This window comes from Electrophorus electricus, unplaced genomic scaffold (assembly GCF_041902795.1).
Source record: "Electrophorus electricus isolate QZ-2024a unplaced genomic scaffold, ASM4190279v1 Scaffold148, whole genome shotgun sequence".
Lineage (NCBI taxonomy): Eukaryota > Metazoa > Chordata > Actinopteri > Gymnotiformes > Gymnotidae > Electrophorus > Electrophorus electricus.
In genome coordinates this window covers 80,325-102,792 of record NW_027658429.1, presented here as the reverse complement: position 1 = coordinate 102,792, position 22,468 = coordinate 80,325, and the positions used below count along the sequence as shown (strand labels likewise).

The 22,468-nt window shown below is 40.2% G+C and overlaps 1 long non-coding RNA gene across 1 annotated transcript in view; it reads right to left on the bottom strand.

Annotated features, from left to right (window-relative positions):
• LOC145654722 (uncharacterized) overlaps positions 1–9,948 on the bottom strand; it is a 37,385-nt gene extending 27,437 nt beyond the window's left edge. The window contains exon 1 of the long non-coding RNA XR_014120925.1: positions 9,793–9,948. This is a non-coding gene — a long non-coding RNA (uncharacterized LOC145654722). The remainder of the gene's footprint in view (positions 1–9,792) is intronic.
• Between the last annotated feature and the right edge of the window lie 12,520 nt (positions 9,949–22,468).

Genomic DNA, 22,468 nt, shown 5'->3' with positions numbered 1-22,468 from the left:
TCCTAGTCTACATCAGCTACACTGGTTCCCCATCCCTGAACACATTCAGTTCAAAATCCTCCTCCTTACATACAAAGCTCTGCACGGTCTGTCACCTCCCTATCTATCTCTTATTGCCCCATCCATACACTTCAGTCCTCTAATGCAGGTCTTCTCTCCATCCCCATGTTTAGACTGGTGTCTATAGGAGGCAAATCCTTGTCATGGCCCCAAAACTATGGAACACTTTACACTGCAAATTACACTGCAAATTACACTGCAAATCTCTCCATCTCTGCTCCACATTCTTCTCCTTCAAATCTCAACTTAAAACATATCTCTTTTCTCAACACTTTTCATAACATCTTTTCTTATCTGTATTTGTTAATTATTGTGTTGTTTCAATGGCATTGTAAAGTGACCTCGTGTCTGTGAAAGGTGCTATATAAATTGAACGTATAATAATAATAATAATAATAATATTATTATTATTATTATTATTATTATTATTATTATTATTAAAAACCTGTGGAAAAAGAAAAGACAAGACTTGTGCTCAGAGAGTTTGAAACAACTACAGTCGATGCATCAGTGTACTATTTCAGTGTACTATAGAGAGCTCAAAGAACTGATTGTGTCAAAATCTCCCAGTGACAAACTGAAATACTTCAAACTAAAAGAAAATCAAAGCTCTTTTAGTCCAAGTGTTACTACACTGGCAACGAAAACAAAGCGATAAAAGTGACAATCCTGGATCTCTAATAACACAGTATGTGCAATAATTTGATTCACTCTGCGAATCCCAAAAAATCGCAAATAACCCAGAAGCTGCAATCAAACAATTCATGCAGTCAGCCCTAAAACTACTACTGGACACTGTAAACCAATAATGTTTCACTGAGTTCATCACCTCAGCACATAAAACATCAGCATTACTGCAAAGCGCAAAGTTTGAACATTACAAACCAAAAAAAATAAATCGAAAATGAAAGGAACTACATATGGCCTAATAGACCAGTTTATTGTAGAAATACAAAAGCAAACTTAAAACGTCTGCCAGTCTTGAAGGCATTTTAGTAAGAGAGAAAACTGCACTGTTTGTGATTAAGCTGTACACTGATGGATAGCTCTACCGTGACAGTTCTACCACCTGACTTTAGACACAATAGTTTATACACCAAAATAAAAGCAGTGCTTTAAATTTACATCATGCTGTCATCTAGTAAAACAAACAGCACATTTACTCCTGACGTTACAGTTGCTTCTTATCTATCTTTGTTTTTTTCTTTCCTTCCCTTTTTCTCTCTGTCAGACTCTTCTTTCGTGTTTAAGAGTTGTTTGTCTTTGTGTCTGTCTAACTGTTAAAGTTAACTTGATAAGTTTGTGTAAAAGGAAATTTGTATGCTAATATAATGGGGATGATTACGGTGAAGTTGCTTCTATCCAAACTGTTATCCACTATCAGTAGTGTTGATACCCTACACACACTATGATTTTTTCAATGAATTGTTTTCATTCATATTCTCTAAATATTCTTAAAATGTACACTTCAATGTACATAAATCACATAGCTGTTAATTGACATTACGCTATATCAATGATCTCACTTAATGCAGCACTAGGTAATCCATATAAAATTGTAATATTTGCTAAAACTGTTACAATGTAAAAGGCTGACAGTAGTACATGAGACAAATAATCTATGAAAAAATCAGGCTGTCTACAGCTAGTCCTCCTGATGGCATTTACAAGGATCCACTGTGCTGGAATCAAAACAGTAGGAGTGTCTGAAGGAGTGTCTATCACTGTTTGTGCATGTGCACGCTCTTATGCCCTGTCGAGCACAATCAGAAAGTGGCTTCAGGAACTTTGCAAAAACTATGGTGGATAACCATCAATAAAACAATCAACATCCCTCTTTTGCCAACAACAGTTTAGATGACAAAGTTGCACCCTAGTGGGTAGGACTTTGGGCTGACAATTGGAAACTGCAGTTGGGCTCTTGAGCAGGGCTCTTAACCCTCTCAGATCTAGGGCTGCTGCACAATGACTGACCCCAGCTTCTCCGGAACTGTGTTTTGTTACTTTATACTTGTACCAAGAAATGTAAAATAATTGAATAAGTGATTTTCTGATAGATTAATAAACAGCAACTAAAATAAGTGTAAACCTGATCAGATTACAAGCAGACATATATCTGATACAAGAAACTCACTTAACAGTGAGTTCCCATAATCCCATAATCAGAAATAAAGAACAAGTATTTTAATCAACATACAATTCTAAGAAAAGCGACCAAAAAATAATACTTATAAATAATTCCACCAATCCACAGTTCTACCAACACTGATCCTGAAGGGTGTCACAATTGGCGTAGTCTGTGTATTTAAACCCTGTGTATTTCCCTGTTACTTTGCTGGTCTTTGAAATCCATGTTTCTTTGTTCTCTGTAGTTGGATCTACTAAGACCTGTCGTGTTTGTCTGACCGTGTTTCTTAGCCTGTTTGTGTAGTTTGTGTTCCATATTGTAGCCTGTTTAGTTATTTTCCTGTTATCATGTTTTACTTTCTGTTTATTTGATCTTGTATCATCTATTCATTTTGGCTCTATGACCCTGGATTGTACTAAAGACTCTGATTGTGGATTTGCCTTTAATAAATCTCGGTCTTTTCAGCATATGCATCCACCTCGTGATCGCTCCATGTTACAAAGGGTGATATGATCAACACCACCATCGACTACTGCAACAACAATATTTTTTATTCATGATCCAAATTCTCAGATTCTTCACTTATAATTGGAGGTGATTAAAGTGGGATGAATAACTGTATTGATACAGTTTAAACAGATCTACCACCGCAGTTAATTCTTGAAAGTGGCACTCCATGGAAACATTAAAGCAATACATGAGTGATTGTGGACATGGTAATAGTTGGCAACCAAAATATGCATTAATCACAGAATATTCACATATTTCATCAACCTATTAATCATTCTTTTAACTTTCTTCTTACCAGTAGCTCAAATTATGTCTAATATTTGAGATACCAGAATTTATCCCATCATAATCAGTGATCATGCCCCTATATCACTCAGTCTAATCAAACAAATCAAAACAACAACACAAGATGAAGATTTAACACTTCTTTGCTTAAAAGTAATTTTTCACAAAGGAGCAGACATCCTTCATAAAAAATATATATATTCTCCAGTAATCTCATCTACATTGCTTTGGCAAACAGCAGAACAAGTAATGAGAGGAAAAATTGCTACTTTCTAGTGGCCTGATCAAAACAAAAGCTGATCCAACCAAGCTACACAGTTTTGTTATCTTCCTTTTACTCTTTCCTGTTCACAACTAGTTGGGGTAGCACCTTTTATACTGGTTTAATACTGCGATGTCATTTTAATGCAATACTCCACTAAGTGCAATATTCTTTGTGCTTTGTGTTCTTGTTTGTCAATTGTTTCTTGTCTTGGTTGGACTGATCAGAAGTAATATTTGTTGTATATATTGTACAATGACAATAAAGGCATTCTATTCTATTCTATTCTATTCTATTCTATTCTATTCTATTCTATAATAATTTCTTGCCACATTCCTGCAGGTAAACCCAATACTACAAACTAGGAGGACTAGGAAAACTAGGAGGACTCTTGTCCTTCTCCTGGATTGAGGATGGCTTCTCCTGGATTGAGGATGGCTTCTCCCTTGTCGTACGTATACTCTTTTTTACATAGCTCAGTTTTTATCCTATCTGTTTCTTTTGTACCACTGCTGATTCGTCCTGGCTGCTCTCCTAGTGAGAAGTTCTATGTATGTATCTACCTAATGCTGGTGCGAGATGCAGGTTATGGCAGTGTGATATAAGGGTCATCATCACATATACATTCCTCATGAAATGCAGAGAAATTGGTCCAGCTTTTATTTTATTGTGACTGATTTATTGTAATGGTCTTATAATTGGATGCTCTAAAAAAGTCATTAAATAAAATTTTACAAGATGCAGCAACCAGAGCCTTTGCAAGAGTTTGAAGGTTTTACCATGTTAGTTCAATTCTTTCAGCTCTGCACTGGCTCCCAGTTAAATTTCAAATCAACTTTAAAATACTCTTGTGGACATAAAAAGCTGTAAATGGTATGGCCCCACAGCATATGAGTGAAGTCAATGAATACTATAACTATATACCTATTGTGTATTTTGCAGGGTCCCCCGGTAATAGAGTTTTCTGGTAATCTGCTTCATGCATTCGTGCATTCACTCAGGCTTGTGACAATGATATAATGCAATGTCTTAGAAAGCCCTCAGGATAGTGCTTGTCACCCCAAATTTACTATAATTTATTCCTATATTCCTTTTTGGCTAAATTAGCATTCTAGAATTTTACCCTTTATAGTGGAGGTTCTGTAATGGGACTTTTCCATTGCAATCTGTCACATTTGCATTTTCCAAGACAGGTTCCTGCCCTCCTGTATGATGACCTGAGGTTGGACATTGAGAAAACTGATGAGCTAACTGACCAAAAGGACCAACTGACTCATTTGAACGTGTATGAGACAAAAAACTGGAGAACTGTGTCCCTGCATTGATCCAAATTCCAAATGCTTGCATCAATAAATAACATTCCCAAATCTCAAAACATGAGGAAATAGAAATGGAAATAGATAGTGTTCGCTACTTGATGCATAAAATGCCTTAAAGTAAGATATATAAAAAGGTTCTGTCAAGTTAAACTTGGTGAACTGAATTTAAACCTTCACACATGTAACTGTGGCACATAACCTTTAGAGGCTTTCCTTTTTAATTAGTTGATTTTCAAAAAATAATTGATGTTCCATAAGACAGAGGAAGTCAAAAGGGTAAAATTGATCTGATGGAGCTTATATTAGAGGCTGAGTGTTGGAAGTCACGGGAGTTGTTTGTGGTCAACTTAATAAGCCAAAAGTACAGGCTATCAAAGCCAAGCCAAAATTATATGACCAAAAAGCACTTGAAATCATGAACTACTTTGGAAAGCTTATTTTTATCAAGCAGCTTAGGGAAGCTCATCCAAGCCAAAATTGACTGTTATTGAACAGTAGTTCATGGTGTAGAATGGAAGGACATAAAAGGAGCTGTAGCCAAGGAGCCCATGCTGACACGTTTACAAGCAGATATGGCTTACCAAGGCCTCAATGTTACTGAACCAGTATTGTTACACAGCATGATGATTAAGCGTTAATATTTATGGATAGAAAATAAGTGCCTGGGACATCTCATAAAAATTTCCTTGCTTATTGTTCTGGATCTGGAGCCTCGTAGGATCTTAGCCTTGTTCTCCACCAGTCTCTATGACTCCTCTTATTTGGACTTGGGGTGTCCAAATATATGGCTTGCATGTGCAAATGTATATGATCCCTGCTGCATTGTTTTGTCTTTCAGTGTATGCTTTTCCTGCCAGCATTTTGCATGCTGGGCCCAGAGTGAACATGCCTGCAGAGCCAGGGACACACCTCCAGTGCCTGCCCTTCCAGCAGGTGCTGTGTTAGTGCGCCTGTTGTGTTTGTTTGCGGGCACGCTTCCTTGTTTCTGTGTGAACCCACTCTCTATTTGGGTGCGGTATGTTGTCTTTCTCGGTTGGGTCCCACTGAGGCTGCCACTGCTGCCAATCGGCGCAGGCTGCTGTTGCCACTGGTCTCCACTGCACTTCCTGTCCGGTTGAGGATGTAGCTGCAACTGTTAGCCGCATTGCTTCTGGCTCCTATGAGGCTGCTGTGGATCGTCAGCCTGGTCAGACCCATCAAGGAGCAACACCGTACTGCCCTGGGAGAGGCACAGACTTCTCCTTTCCCCCTCACATGTTGAGAGATCTCCCTTGATGTTGGCTCCTAGCCCTTGTGTTGGGTGGGCACCAGACATTGCAGTGTTGTCTTAAGTGTATAAATGTACACGGTGGCCTGGGGTTCACTGTCCTGAAAGCAGACACGTCGTGAGCCGTGCCCTTGGGGAGGTGGGGATGTATTGTCATGGTATGCTCCCTTTCCCACTGATCATGTTGTACAGCCCACCACATGCACTGTATTTTTTTGTTGACTGTATTCATTGTGACTTGTGTCTTGTTTGTAACCACACACCCCTTGTTAGCACACACCTGCACTAAGTCCTTGTTTCAGTATGTATTTAAACCCCTCTATTTGTGTAGTTTGATGTCGGTCATTGTTCATGTGCATGTTCATATTAGGTGTTATATGTATCATGTTTGATGTTCATGTTAGCTGTTACGCGTTCATTGTATTCACGCTACACTGGTTATACGTGAGTGCCATATTGTCTGTTGTTCTTGTCTAGTGTGAATAAATGTCTGTCTGAGTCGAGAGGTCTGCGCATCCTGCTCCTTGCCCTGCGGCACTTGGGCCAACACAGATACTGGTTGTTAGCCATTGACTATCTATTAAATAATAGAAATGGATCTGCTATCTGTAATTTCAGCACAAAGAAAAATAGTTCATTTGAAATACTTTTTCACCAGACATGGCATTCCTTCAGTGGTGGTTACAGTCACTGATCCTCAATTAACCTGTGGCGCAATGGTGATAAATAGTAAAGGCAGTACTTTCTAAAACATGAGGAACCCCCGAACAGAGAAAGATCAGGATTGATCAGGATCAGGAAAGACCAGTCAGGATTGACGCCATGGCTTGCAATGCACAAAGCTTCAGGAACTGTCAGTCATTTTCTTTTCTGTTTTACTGTAGCTTTGATGTGATCACAGCAGACTGTCAGGCCTTCAGAGTGGCTCAAATTTTAGCCTGGATTTAGATCTATGGATGTTCGGTATCAGAGGCATTAGGGGAGCATGACAGAGTTTTGGAAATTGAAAACATTGGTCAGACAAAAACTGTTTCATGTGTGGGCATTTTTATGTATATTTGTTAATTGTGATTCTCGTTTAAAAGTTAATTTTGAACCATTACAAGGCATAGTGTTGAGTTAAAAGGAAGATTTGTGGCAGCTTATGACACAGCAGCAGCGGTGAAATGGGCAGAAGCAAATTAATACAGGACTATATCTCCAGTAATACTGGACTCTAATTTGAGTAATACAAGACTCTAACTCCAGCCCCAGAAATAAAGTCTAGCTTTGCTCTTGCATAAACATTGCCAACACTTCTTCTGAAGTATCTTTTTAATGCGTTTTTTAATTAATTAATTTATTTTTATCAGAGCTTGAGGATCCAACAAAAAAAGCTTTTACTGTACAAATGTTCTGAAAAATTAAAACCCAGACCAATGGTGCAGTGGTTAATGTTAGTTGTAACAAGCAAAATATGTACTCTGTCAGCTAGTTTGCTTAGTATCTATATAACTCTACTATTTAAAATAGTCAAGAACGGTCAGAATAACCAGCACAAATCAGTAGCAATTAGAAAATGGACTATGAGGTTGTGTGCTGCTTTGTGTGCACAACTTTATGTGAACATGAAACACAGCTTCATGTGTTGTAGTCCATACACATTTCACTAAAAGTCAACGTTGTGGGTTGAATTCATGACAAATAAATCAATCCATCAGCTTTGTTAATAAACATACACAGAGTGTGGCATTCACTTCATATTTGCCTGTGCTTTGGCCAGTAAGCTTAGATTAAAGGAGCAAAAGGTCATTTTTACCAGCAAAAAGTCACAAACAATATTTATGAAAGTGATTATTTATTATTTTAACATTTATTATTTTTTCTACGATGTGCACCTCACCTGAAATGAAGAATCAAATTGCTTTGTAGTCCTCAAATGAACCAGTTTATGCTCTATAGAGCAGGTCCCACACAGGGAAACAGTCATGTTTAAAATTAGATTTAGCAGAGAATCTTTTAAACATGCAGCCTCTAGGTGACAGTATAATGGCTGTTTCCCAATATGAAGAAGAATCATTAGAAAAATAACTAGCTCTTTTAACATTACTCCTTTAACATTGCTCCTTTAACAGTCATTATATAATTTCATCCATTGTGTCTAAAATACCAGCCAGTATTACACCATATAAATACAGCCAAAATAACCCAAAAAGACATGATTTACCTATATATAACCTACCTGCAAATTAAAAGTGACTATGTGGCATTGAATATAATTTCATTTTCAACTTTCAAGCTGCACTAAATAGACATAGGCCATTGCCTGTGAATTTCTAACAACTGTTGGAAGGCTTGTGATTGTTTATAATGTGACATATGATATAATTTTGTGGTTTCTGAAGACCATGGTTTCGGTGTATGGAATGCATGGAGGGATCTTCTTTTTTTATGTACTTTCAAAACAAAGAACATTAAATTTTTTCTCAGCGTATTCCAAATTTGTAAAGTTCATTAAAAGATTAGATTCATGTGTCATTTTACAGTGTAATAACCCATATATAATATTACAGTGTAATATCCCATATGTCATCTTACAGTGCAATATCCCATGTAATATGTAATATGTAATCTTAGTGTAATATCCCCTGTGTAATCTTACAGTTTAATATCCTATATGTAACACCCATTGTATGTTTCACATGTATGTTTCATACATGTGCTCATCAATCGCTATTTCATCCTGATTTGAGAAATGTATAAATTAATTTACAATTAACACAACACTCACCTTGTTAATTTGCAGTGCTCAAATAAATAAATGAATTGTGTTAGATCCACTGCCCAAATAAATAAATGAATGGTGTTAGATTCACTGCTCAAATGAATAAATGAATTGTGTTAGATCCACTGCCCAAATGAATAAATGAATGGTGTTAGATTCTCTGCCCAAATGAATAAATGAATGGTGTTAGATTCACAGCCCAAATGAATAAATGAATGGTGTTAGATTCACTGCTAAATTAATAAACGAATGATGTTAGATTCACTGCACAAAAAATAAATGAATGGTCTTAGATTCCTTGCCTAAATGAATAAATGAATGATGTTAGATTCACTGCCCAAATGAAAAAAAAAAGAAAGAAAAAAAAGAATGGTGTTAGATTCATTGGCACTTTGGGAAACTGACTGAAAGTAAACTATTTTCTACTACCATGAAACACATACAAAAAAAAGTAAATGACCCACAATTCAACTGTGAACTGTAAAATTAATTATCGGTCTAAAATGTATTCTTCCCCCCTTCTTTCTCTTTCTCTCTCTCTCTCTCTCTCTCTCTCTCTCTCTCTCTCTCTCTCTCTCTCTCTCTCTCTCTCTCTCTCTCACACACACACACACACACACACACAAGATGGTGGTTTAGCTAGGCCTATAGGTAAAGGTTTCTCCAATACGACCTATAATGTACTTGTTGAATACCGAGTCAGATAGACAGACAGACAGATAAATGTAACAAAACGTATCTTAAACCCGAAGCCTTTTTCCAAATATCAAGATTAAATTGAGGCTGTTACAAACCTGACAAACAACCATTTATGTTACATATAAGCTACGTAAACATACATAGTAGTCAAATCCACCTCTTAATTTATGCGCACATTAGAACAAGCACACGGCGATGTGAAGGTATACACACACAGTGTAACCCCTCATTTCCTCATATGTCCAAACGCCTCTTTAACGAGCGATGTGAAAAATAATTCATTTAAAGAGTAGCATAATTTAATGTAAAGCTCATTGACTAGTTTCGCCCATTGAGAATTATCCGTCGTTGCTTCTTTATCATGTATGCGCATTCGCAGAAAAGCTATTATTGCTGCCAACGAATCATTAACACTGTTAGAAAAAAAATAATTAACGTAGAAAATATGGAAGCGTTGAAACGGATCTTGAGGGAGGAAAAGCATAAATGCGCGCTTACCTTTCAGACTGATGGAGACGGCGAGAATGAGCGCACTGGCTCTTGCAACATCATTAATATTCACATCACAGCACTAACGGAGCCGCGCGGAGGAAGAAAAGGTAGCGTGAGACGCTGCAGTCTCCGCAGAATGAACAGAGGCCTTCCACCACTCCGCCCGTGCTATTGAGCCCGCCTCTCTCAGCTCAGATGCAGGATGAGGAAGAGGAGTGTGTGTGTGTGTGTGTGTGTGTGTGTGTGTGTGTGTGTGTGTGTGTGTGTGTGTGTGTGTGTGTGTGTATCTCTGTTCATGACGTGTAAGGTGTTGTATTTTGTGGTTTTCTTTGGCGCATCTACGGCGTGCTCTAGGTAGCAACTGTGCGTGGCTGATCGGTAACCTAGACAACAGAGCAACGTAGCGTTATCAGTACTGTGGCTGCACCGGAGGATGTATTTTCAGCAGCTCGTCTTCATTATACGTTTTCTGATAATAGTTTCTGCCTACCGACCTAAACATGTATCGTTTGTCATTATATCCTCAGTTCATTACATCCTCAATTCTCTATAATTCCATTCTATGGAATTATATTGTCAATAGATTTAGGAAAGGGTACCAAGTATTTAATACTAGCCATTTTAGCACATCCAACAAGAATAGTAACCAGAGTACAATTAGGATCAACAATTAGGATCTCCTTAGTCATATATAGTCAAACTACACAAACTACGCACTATTGGAATTAGTCACTCTCAAGTTCCTATGTAGGGTATTTTTTAAACCAAGCTTACAGTCCAGTGGAGTGAAATAAGCCTACTAATAACTGGATGAAAATGTTGTTCATTCATGCTTGCTGTATTCAAGAGAGTTTAGTGCTACTGGTGTCTTCTGTGCTTTACTGCTTTGCACATTTGTTTTTCCATCTAACTGCAGTCCATTCAATAATTGCATTGCATTTCTGACTCTAACAGTCAAAGTCAAATTTATTTATATAGCGCTTTTTACAACAGATGTTGTCACAAAGCAGCTTTATGAATGTCTGAGTCCAAGCCCCCAGTGAGCAAGCCAAGGGTAACAGTGGCAAGGAAAAACTCCCTAGAGCACGAGGAAGAAACCTGGAGATGGACCAAGACCCACCCTCCTCTGGCCGAAAGAATGGAGGCGTCAGGTCTTGACCCGTTTTATATGACGTTATATATTAGTATATATTTTGTAAGTCACAACTATCTTGTCTGACATCCCTATCATCAAGTGGTTCGATCCCTGGTGATGACTGGGTGTCAGTAGCGAGTCTAGAAATGTATAAATCTGGTAGCCATTGTGTGGCCAAGGCAACTTTAGGGGTCCAAGTCCATAAAGCAAAACTTATGTGTAATTTTCAAAAAACTCATTTTTTGTGATTGTTAATTGCCTTTATATTGTTAAAAGAATGCAGCAGAAAACCCATACAAATGCATATCCTTGAGTTTCAAATAAATCTCCATTGTCAGAATTAGAGTAGAGGAAGGTCAATAATAATGAGACAGATCAGAATAACATTACTGCAAGACTTAATCAGTTAATGAGACTACAAGTTGGGTCTTGAGTCTGAAGTGAGCACAAGCCTACTTTTGCATCTATAGTTGTGAATTCTAGTTTAGTCTCATTATGTGGTGGCAGAGAGAGTGGACTGGGAGGGTACATCCAGAACTCCCAGGATGCCATGTGCAAAACTGGTCAAAAATGAATGTTTAATGCTGTTTAAAAGAGTGGAAGATTTGTGTGTGTATCTGTTCACTGAACTTGGTCTGTTTCCTTTATTTTATTAGCTAGCATTTTTAGAGTATTACTCTTTTCATACATCATACAGTTCATACAGTTTCCTCAGCAATTAGTTCTGATTCTGTCATGTTCATGGGAGGTGCGATGATGTTATGGTATAATAAAAAGTAAACCTGTCTGAAGGAGAGAACCTATATGTTGCACATAGCTAAATGCAGCATTTAAAAGAAATAAGCATATTATCTTGGAACGGTTTCACTGTTTCTATAGCAACTTTCTCTGCTGGAAACAAATATAGCTAAAATACCGTGCTAGCTACCAGCCAATGTAAGAAGAATGTAACGGTACACTCCACTTCCCACTATCACATGGTAGAGCACACCACGTGAAGTGGGAGTATATTGTTGACTGTTTTCACTGTGAATGCACCTTGTTTTTTGCCATGCCCCATTGTTAGCACACACCTGCACCTTGGTATTGTGACGGGCGAGGGTTAAGCAGGATGCGAGGACGAAGCACGTCGAACACAAACATACATTTTTATTTCACACAGGAATCACACACGTCTTAACACAGACTACTTAGATCAAACCTGGACAACTTTGACGATACGAAACGAGACTTATATATGCTCATGACAATTACACACAACAAGGATCAGGTGCACAACACAAGAGGGCGTGGCAATACGAACACACACAGACACGCACACGCATGCAGACTTGTCTGTCTTCTTTGAGAGAGGTCTGTGCATCCTGCTCATTGCCCTGCGACACTTGAGCCATCACATGTATGAACATTTATGCAACGTGAATTTTTTGCTAAACTTACTTTCGCTTCGCTCTGCTGGTATCTGTATTTAATTTCATATGTTGAATAACTTTCTCTCAGATATGTGGGTGAAAATAGCTTAATCAGCCACTTACATGAAAGAAATTTTGGAATGGCACATAGGACGGCCAATCAGATTTCAAATGTGGCCAGTGTCAAGTTTACCCCAGCCTCCGTCTACACCATTGCAGAGAGTCCAAGAAATCATTTGGCCTCACTCTTGCCCATCCCCTATCCCTCAACACAGAGCAACCAATATGGGTGTCGCCTTACCAGTGAGGGCAGAGCTGGTGATTGGTGCTCTCCTCCAAGTGTGTTGGATCATCCAGGGATGTCACTCTAGTAGCAACTGAAAAATATGCAGTGCCCGACTATACGTGTATTGAAGGAAGCATGTGTTAGCCTTCACCATCTTGGCTTCGAAGTGTTGTGTAATGGGGGGAAACTTAGTTAGCTAGTGAATGGAATTGGAAACCACTAACACTGGGAGAAAACCTGGGATAAAAAGTTAAAAAAGAAAGAAATCAGGGAAACCCTGGGAGCTGAATTCTTCAACATCCCCCAGAAGGTAACAATTTACATTTCACCACTGTTACAGTGTCACTATATCGTTAATTACAATGTAGTCTCTTGACTAACAATATATAATAATGAATTGCTACTCTGTACTTATGTACTGGAAATATGTGTACTTGCATACTGTGTAATTGTTACGAACTAGATTAGCCCTAATCATTAAATCAGATCTATCTCATCTGAGTTCTAATTATTCCCACATGATCTTCATCATCCCTGAGTTCTAATTATTCCCACATGATCTTCATCATCCATAAATTCTAATTATTCCCACCTGATCATTATCATGCCTTTGCTCAACTCGCTGTCTTACATGCCACTATTTCCCTGTTATTGTTGTGATGCATACACAGTGAGTTTTGTGCCTGTTGGTTCTCCTGGTTATCGATCTTTGCTTCCCTCCTAGACTACACCCAACGTCTGATCCTTGTAAACCTCTCGGACTCTGCCTTTCTGTTTCGACTCTGGAATGGATAGACTATGACCTAGATTATGTTCTCCCTACCCCTGGACTAAGACATACTGGCCTAGTAGTTGATGCTCTTGGTTCCAGTAGCCTGCTCTGTGTTGCAAATAAACCCTTGTGTTATTGGATCCACCCCTTCCCGAGTTTTTACTATCATTACAGTAAGGAGGAATATTCAAGTGTATGATACTCAAGTACAAGTTGCATTGAGATCCTTGATTCTGTGCTCAGGAAGTGATTTACATACTTTAGCTGCTTTTATTTCCCAGCATCAAAGGCAGGCAAAGATTCCATGCCAAAGATGCTGACAGGTACATCATGTTAGGATCTATTCTGAGGTTTTACCAAAAAAAGAGATTTTGCAAAAAGATAATAAAACACCACAGGACCAATGCATGTTCAGTAACTTTTATTCATTGTGGAAGTTCTTTCTGACTGCAAAAACCAAAAATTTGTGTCAGTCTCAAAACTTTTGGCCACGACTGTATATACTCTATTCTTTAATGCAAATTGGCTTACACTCTATGAACTCAGAACTGTGTAAGACAACTGTAGATGCCAAATCTAAGCCAGTAGCAGGAGTCACCATGAAGTGCAGGATTTAGATGCCCTGTCCCCACTGCTGTTTTGGCCTGAAGCCCCTCAGTGAGATCCTCACCAAGAATCACCAAGAGTGACTATGAATACAGGCTATAGAATGGAGCAACAATCAGCCACCTTCTGTACATGGATGACTTCAAGCTGCATTACAGAAGTGAACGAGACATTGACTCACTAATCTATCTCACCAGAATATATAACAATGACAATGGAATGCAATTAAGACTGGTTAAGTGTGGTCGTATGTTTACAAAAAGAGGGAAGGTGGCTAGAACAGAGGGGATCACACTACCAGAGGGTAATATAACAGATGTTGAGGGCAGGTTCAAGTACCTTGGAATCCCACAAACAAATAGGAATAATGAAGAGGCCACAAGGAAAGCAGCTACAGTCAAATACCTACAAAGAGTGAGGCAAATCCTGCAAAGTCAGCTGAATGGGAAACCAAGATCCGAGCTATCAGCACCTATGCCCTGCCAGTCATCAGGTACCCGCTGGCATAATAACATGGCCTAAGCAGGAGATAGAAGCCATTGACATCAAGAGATTGAAACTCCTCACACACCATGGCTGAGGTCTAGTGAGCATCAAAGTCACTATCCAGTATAAATCAGCCACAATCCAGGAATACACCAAGATAATGGCCTCAAGTAACAAAGTGCTTAGTGAATACCTCAAACAGCAAAAACCCAAGGAAGATGGAAATGAGGAGGAACAGGGACCATCATGGGAGGAAAAACCCCTGCACAGTATGTACCACCAGCAGATAGTGGAAGTGGCTGATATGGAGAAGTCCTACCAATGACTGGAAAAGGATGGATTGAAAGACAACACTGAGGCACTAATCATGGCAGCACAGGACCAAGCGCTAAACACAAGATCAGTAGAGGTTGGGATCTACCACACCTGGCACATAACAACCAGCACATAATGACGGGATGCACAAAGGCAAGGGCGTACATAGAACTCCAAAACCAATTGCGTGACATAGTATACAGGAACATCTGTCCAAGTACGGGCTGGAATTTCCAAGTTCTAAGTGGGATATACCCCCTAAGGTGGTGGGAAATAACCATGCTAAGAACCTGTGGAACTTCCAAGATACAGACAGACAAGATGGCTAACCAGCCAGACAAAGTAGTGGTGGACATACAAATAGAAGAGGGCCATAGTGATAGATGTGGCAATGCAGAGTGATAGCAACATCAGGAAAAAGGAACACAAGAAGCTGGAGAAATACCAAGGGCTGAAAGAAGAGACAGAAAAGATGAGGGAGTGAGGGCAAATGTAGTTCCCGTGGTTCTGATAGCACTAGGGACTGTAACCCCCAAACTAGAAGAATGGCTCCAAGAGAGTCCAGTCCTGGGAACAGCTAAGATACTATGCAGGATTCTCAGGCTCCCAGGCCTCTGGTAGAGGACCCAGGCTTGAAGGAAAAAGACCACCTGGAGGGTGGGTGGGAAATCTTTTTTCACTTTTATAGTGAAAAAAATGGTTTTAAATAATTTTTCATTCACTTGTGTAGTGGCCAAGACCCTCTGAGATCAGTGTTTAGTTCAGCGTTTAATAGAATCATTTGGTTTCACTCAATATATGTCACGGAACGCTCGCCTCCTGCAAGTCACTGTGGAGCCTGGGCCGAGGAGGACCGAGGAGCACCACGACGACCAGAAAGAGGGCGGTCACGTGGAGCCAGCGGGATCTCAAAAGCCCCTTCCCCTCAGCGGACTCGCCAGCGAGACTGGATGGGTCTGCCCAAAGCCTCGGAGGCAAACCGCCTCAGGGACGCTCCTAGAGCGGCGGGACAGAGGAGGACCATTAGGGGAGGTAGCACATCTGGAACCGGGGAGACGTGCAACCCCGTGTGTCCGTTGAGGCTACGGACACGTCGAGGCGCCTGCGGAGACGGCAGGCGTCACGTCACAGTTCCTTATGTTTGTGTGTTGGCGCTATCGTGTGTGTTTGCGCCTTTCGTTGACAGGTGCAATGTTTTGTGGAGCGTACCGGACTGCCCCGAGAGAGGCAGGGAAGCTGCTTTTCTCCCTCTTGCCGCGAGGTCTCCCTTGCTGGCGGCACCTAGCCTTCCTGGTACTGAGTGGGCACCGGGCACTGCCGTGCTGTGTGTTGTGTTTACGTGTATATGGCGCCCGGAGGCTCGCGTTCATTGGACGGACGCGTCGGGAGCCGCGCCCCTTGGAAGGGGGTTCTGTCACGGAATGCTCGCCTCCCGCGTGTCATGTGGTTCCGCCAGCCACGTGCAGTAGGAGGACTTTCATTTGTGACCATGCCTGCACACACCTGTACTTCGTTTTGTCTGTGTGTATTTAAACTCACATCAGGATGTGCGGCGTCGTGGGTCATCGTAGCTTTAATGTCTAAATGTAACGTGTTTGTTAAATGTATCTTTGTCTATTGTGTTCGTTTAACGGCAATCGTTTCTAGTTCATGTTTATCATTTGTAATATGTGAGTGCCGCTGTCATTTATGTTATTAAATGTTCACCCCTGTCGAGGAAGTCTGTGCGTCCTGCCCTTTGCCCTGCGGCACTCGGGCCGACACGCGTTACAATATATAAGAGAATCCACACACTCTAGTGCACATGCGCTTGATTTTGTACTGACATATGGTATAGAAATGTTCAAGTTCGCTTTATTTGTCATATGTATATAAACACAATGTACAATGTATATATGGATATGTGTATGTACACAATGTACAGTTCCAGTTTACAAATGTACAGATTTAATGTCACATGGTGGTGGTGGTCCCCACAGTTAATCAGTTTCCCTGATTCAGGGCCCGACTGGCCTGTGGGAAGAAGCTCCTCTTCAGTCTCTCTCTATTGGTCTTCAGGGAGTGAAAGCACTTCCCTGACCTCAACAAAGAGAAGAGCCTATTGTTTGGATGGGTGGGGTCCTTCACAATCCTCCTGGCCTTGGTCTGGCACCACTTGTAATAGATGGTGGGCAGGTCAGGAAGTTCCGTATGAATGATGTGCTCTGCTAAATGTGCCACCCTTTGGAGTGCTTGTCCGTCCTGCTTGGTGCTGTTCCCAAACCAGACTGTGATGTTCCCCGTGAGGATGCTCTCGATAGTGCAGGTGTAGAAGTTCCGCAGTACCTTGGAGGGCAGTCTGAAGTCTCTTAGGCGTCTGAGGTGGTAAAGACGCTGACGAGCCTTCTTTGCCAGGCGAGAGCAGGACAGGTCTTGCGAGATGTGAACTCCAAGGTATTTGAAACTATCTACTCTTTCCACCGTGGTTCCATTGATCCTCACAGGTTGGTAGTGCCGCTCCTGCTTCTTGCTGCAGTCCACAATCAGCTCCTTTGTCTTGCTGACGTTTAGGAGGAGATTATTTTCCTGGCACCAGTTTTCCAGGTGTTAAATCTCCTCCAGGTAGGCCCTCTCATGTAATGAATCTGCTGTCCCGAGTGCCGATGGGCGTGGAGCAGGACGCACAGACTCCCTAGATAAGGTGAAACACTTATTAACGAAAGACACAAACAACATTGGTGGCACTCACAATATTAAAAGACATAACCTCCATAATTAACACAGCGCACTACACAATAACACTTCATAAGGACTACATACGTGTTTAACATAACAGCAGACTAACAATGAGCAACACCATACACACACTAGCAGAGATTTAAATAGACACGACATTAAACCCCGTGCAGGTGAGCTTAATCACAAAAGGCGTGGCCACAAACAAGGTGAACCCCCCTGCATGCGGCAGGCCATACCATGTGACTCGTGGGGGGGAGCGTCCCGTGACAAGAAATAGAGAACATAGTCATACTACCCCAGTCTCAGACCATCTCAGACCATTCCCTCATTTCATTTGAACTAAATATGAGCCAAAATATAGTAACCTTGCCTCACTCCTACATCAGATGCACATTAGACATTGCATCTAAGATTTACTGCAAATCTCCCAGACTTATCATTTGTGACTGGGATACCCTCAAACTCCATGGAACTTGATCAAATGTCTGAATGTTTAGAATCAGTATTTTGCTGCACACTCAATGATATTGCTACACAAAATAGGAACAAAAAATTAGCTCCTTAGTATACTGATCACAGTCACAATTTAAAATGGAACACTCGAAAGATAGATTGTAAATGGTGCCAAAACTTGTAGTTTTCCAGCTTGCATGGAAGGAGAGCCTTCTCAGGTATAGAAAAACCTTTATTACCACTCAAAAATCTTATCTCTCGACCCTTATAGAAAATAACAAAAGTAATCCCAGATTTCTATTTAGTACAATTACACATCTAACGGAATAAAACTGACACCAATTCTCAGATTACAAGATCACATAGTAGTAATGAGTTCATCAATTTTTTCAATGAGAAATTTAAGCACATTACAGATAACATTCAGAGTATTAATGTGACATTAGGCAACTACTTAGACATGAAAACAACCAAGACAAAAAAAACTCTAAAATCATTGATTCTTATCCAGCCTGAACTTACAGTACACCTCTGATCTCCCATGTCAGCTGTCAATCTGCAGGCCCATCTCAAACCTTTTCATTTATGTAGCTCACCAGCTAAACTCAAACCTGCATCAGAACCAAATACATGAAGTTTTCAGTCAGGGTTTACGCCTTATAATAGTACAGAAACAGCACTGATTAAAGTAATTAATGACCTGTTGTTGACCTCTGAACAGCGTTATGTCTCTTTGCTTGTATTGCTTGATCTGAGTGCAGCATTTGACACCACTGATCACAACATTTTGCTAGATAAACTAGAAAATGTTCTTGGGATTAAAAGAGAACATAAATGGAGACTTTTCAGCATACAGCAAGGTTAGCTATGGTGTCCCACAAGGATCAGTTCAAGGGCCTCTGTTTTTTTATTTATATATGCCACCTATAGGTGATATTATATGTAAACACTGTTCTCGTTATGCTGATGATGCTCTTTTGTCTCAGTCAAACCAAAGGACACATATCAGTTTAGTATTACTGAGGAATGTGTAAAGGATGTCGGACACTGGATGTTGAGCAACTTTCTCTCACTTAATCCTGACAAAACAGAAGTGCTTCTTTTAGACCCAGAGACACCTAGGACCTCACTCTCTAATTACTTGATGAGCCTCAATGGTCTCCCAGTCACATTTTCTTTAACAGTTAAAAATCTTGGATTGATTATGGATCCCAGTCTCTTGTTTGAAACTCATGTAAAAAATATTGATAGGACTACCTTTCTTCACATAATGCCGAAAAGCTAGTGTATGCATTTATCACTTCAAGATTGGACTACTACCATTATGTGCCTAAACAAGCTCCATCTAGATCAAAATGCAATAGCCAGAGTTACTGGCTTAGCTACATTACATTGACTCCCAGTAAAATTTCGTATTGATTATAAGATACTTCTAATGACTTACAAAGCACTGAATGGTTTTGCCCTCATACCTGTATTTTCCTTTGGCTCTATTCTTTTAGCTGTGATGCCACATCCATCTTTGCACATTATTGTTCCATAATTTACACACGTTAATACCCGGATATGCCTAATAACACATTCTCTATATGTCGAGGTACACGTACTCCTGATGTCATGTTGTTACTGAGCATTAACCCGTCTCAGCTGCCACCATGATGCCCCTGATGTCCCCTGTTGTAGCCCACCACACCTCCACCCCAGCCAACTACGTCTCCTTCTCCTTGACAGGCCTTCTCATGGAAGATGGGTTTTGCATACATGCACACCATCGAAACTAGACTACGACTTCAAGAAAACATTAATTGCTTATTACTTTATCCTCTCTCATTTCTTATTCTATTCTTTATTATTCATATTCTTACGACCCTTGGTGGGTCTTTTTTTTTTTTTTGTCTGTTTCTATGTATTTTGTCGCAGGTTGTCTTGTTGTCCACGTTTACATCACCTTTTGGTGGTGTTGGTTGCTGGTTTCTGTGGATTTTGCTGGTTTTCATCTGTTATGACTTCTGGGTTTGATTTGAAACAGTTCTTCCCCACACTGGAAAAGTTTGATGAGTGTCGGAAGGATGATTTGTTGCTGATAGCGGATTTCTTCAATGTAGGGTGGCCAGGGTAACGCCAATTTGTAACAAAGCTTAACCTATTAAAGGGATATTGGCAAGTTCTGTTAATGGCGAGAGCCTCTGAAATCACTGCTTTTGCTACCCCTGATGCATTCCTACAATATCAGATCATACCTTTTGGTTTAAAAAATGCTCCAGCGATGTTTCAACATCTTATGAACAGAGTATTAGCTGGCATTGAAGGGTGAGATGCCTATTGAGACGATTTTATTGTGTATTCGGATACATGGAAAAATCACATACACGCCCTTCATGAGGTATTCCTCCGGTTCCAAGAATCCACATTAACCCTAATTCTGGCTAAATGTGAATTTGGCCATGCTACGGTGTCTTATTTGGAGAAACATGTGGGTTGTGGTGTTGCACGTCCTCTGGATGCAAAGGTGCAGGCCATACTGGCTTTTTCTGCCCCTACAACCAGAAGAGAATTATGGCGTATTCTTGACGTGATGGGATACTACAGGAGTTTCTGTCATAATTTCTCAGATGTGGTACATCCTCTTACAAGCCTTCTGTGTAAGTCTAAGCCTTTTGTTTGGTCTTCAATCTGTCAGGCAGTGTTTGATGCCGTAAAACGGCTGCTGTGTTCGTCACCTGTCCTTTCTGCCCCTAACTTTGCGAAGCGACTTAAATTGGATGTCGATGCAAGTGGAGCGGTGTTAGTACAGGAGGATGCTGTTGGCATAGATCATCCTGTATCTTATTTCTCTGCAAAATGTAATCGACATCAACTACATTATAGCAAAATAGAGAAAGAAGCTCTCACCCTGTTGCTAGCCATTCAGCATTTTGAGGTTTACATCAGTTCTAGTGTTCTACCTGTGACTGTGTATACTGACCACAACCCTCTCGTGTTTTTGCATCATATGTCCAACTCCAATTGTAGGCTCATGTGCTGGTCTTTAATTTGCCCAAATTTTAACCTTAATATTGTACACAAAAGGGGAAAAGTAGATGTAGTGGCAGATGGGTTGTCATGGTCTGGAAACCCTTTGATTACTCTTATGGCTGGGGGTGTTACCACCCTTGGTGGGTCATTTTTTTTGTCTATTTCTATGTATTTTGTTGCAGGCTGTCTTGTTGTCCGCATTTCCATTGCCGCACCAGGTGCTGACGATTGACGGTGATTGCAACATGTGGCCTGATTGGTTATTCTGCCTTACCACACCTCACATATAGCCATTCGAGGAGAAGAGCCAGGAGCCCTACCTTTGCATACTTGGCATTGTGTCTATTCTTTTTGGGTTGTGATTATGTGAGGGTTTCGTGTTTAGTTTGGTTATGTATGTACAGAGTATGTTGGTCATAGAGATGTAGGGAGATGACGCCATTTATTTTGGGCACTTTATTCTCTGTTTTGGTTTAGGGAATTAGGGCACTTTTTTGTTGATCCTTTATGTTTATTCTTTTTCTTGTTAGGCAAGTTATTTGATCTGTTTTCATTCCAGACCTGTTTGTTGGTTGTTTTGACATTGTCATCTACCAACATACACCACTCTACGAATAAAGACCAATTGTACTTTATCTCCTTTTTTCTGTTATGGTCCGGAGCCTAGACCGGGTCATGACAATATTGTTACTAGTGTAGTGACTGTTGTTGGCCAGAGGAGGATTGCCCCCCTTTGAATCTTGGTTCCTCTCAAGGTTTCCTCCTCATGCTCTAGGGAGATTTTCATTACCACTGTCACCCTTGGCTTGCTCACTGGAGGCTTGGACTTGGACATGTGTAAAGCCGCTTTGTAAAAAGCACTATATGAATAAATTTAAATTTGACATTATATATATATATAAATATACACACACACACACACACATTTTACATTGCAGCATGCATGTTTAGTCTTTGGAATCTATAGGCTACAATAAATGGGGAAAAAAAACAAAAAAAAAGATGTAATTTCAACTTCTAAATCATTGCTACACTAGGCAACAACTTTTTTTAAAAACTTTTTTTGTCCCACATACTAAAATAGGTAGACCTTATAGTACTTTTATGCTGAAATCAAATCTGTTCTTATAGTCTTTCTGTAAGAAAGTGACACAGCAATGACATTTTATTACACTTAAAATATGTACAAACGTACTTCTAAAAAAATACAGTTGGCTTCAGACACATCCCTGTTCAGTGTCCAGAAAAAGACCACACAATCCACCTTCGTTGTTACTGCCTTTACATACCACAATGATATGTGAGTATACTGGGACAAAAAAAAATCTGTGCCCGATAGATTAATTCGGAGGGGCTGTTTTCGCAAGGGGCAAAATCTTTTGTTAACCAGTCTAATCAAAGCAAACGTGCCAAGCTGCTACGCGTGTATAGTCTGACGTGTGTTACGGCCCACTAGGCGCTATGACGTGTTTTAGGGAGTCCCA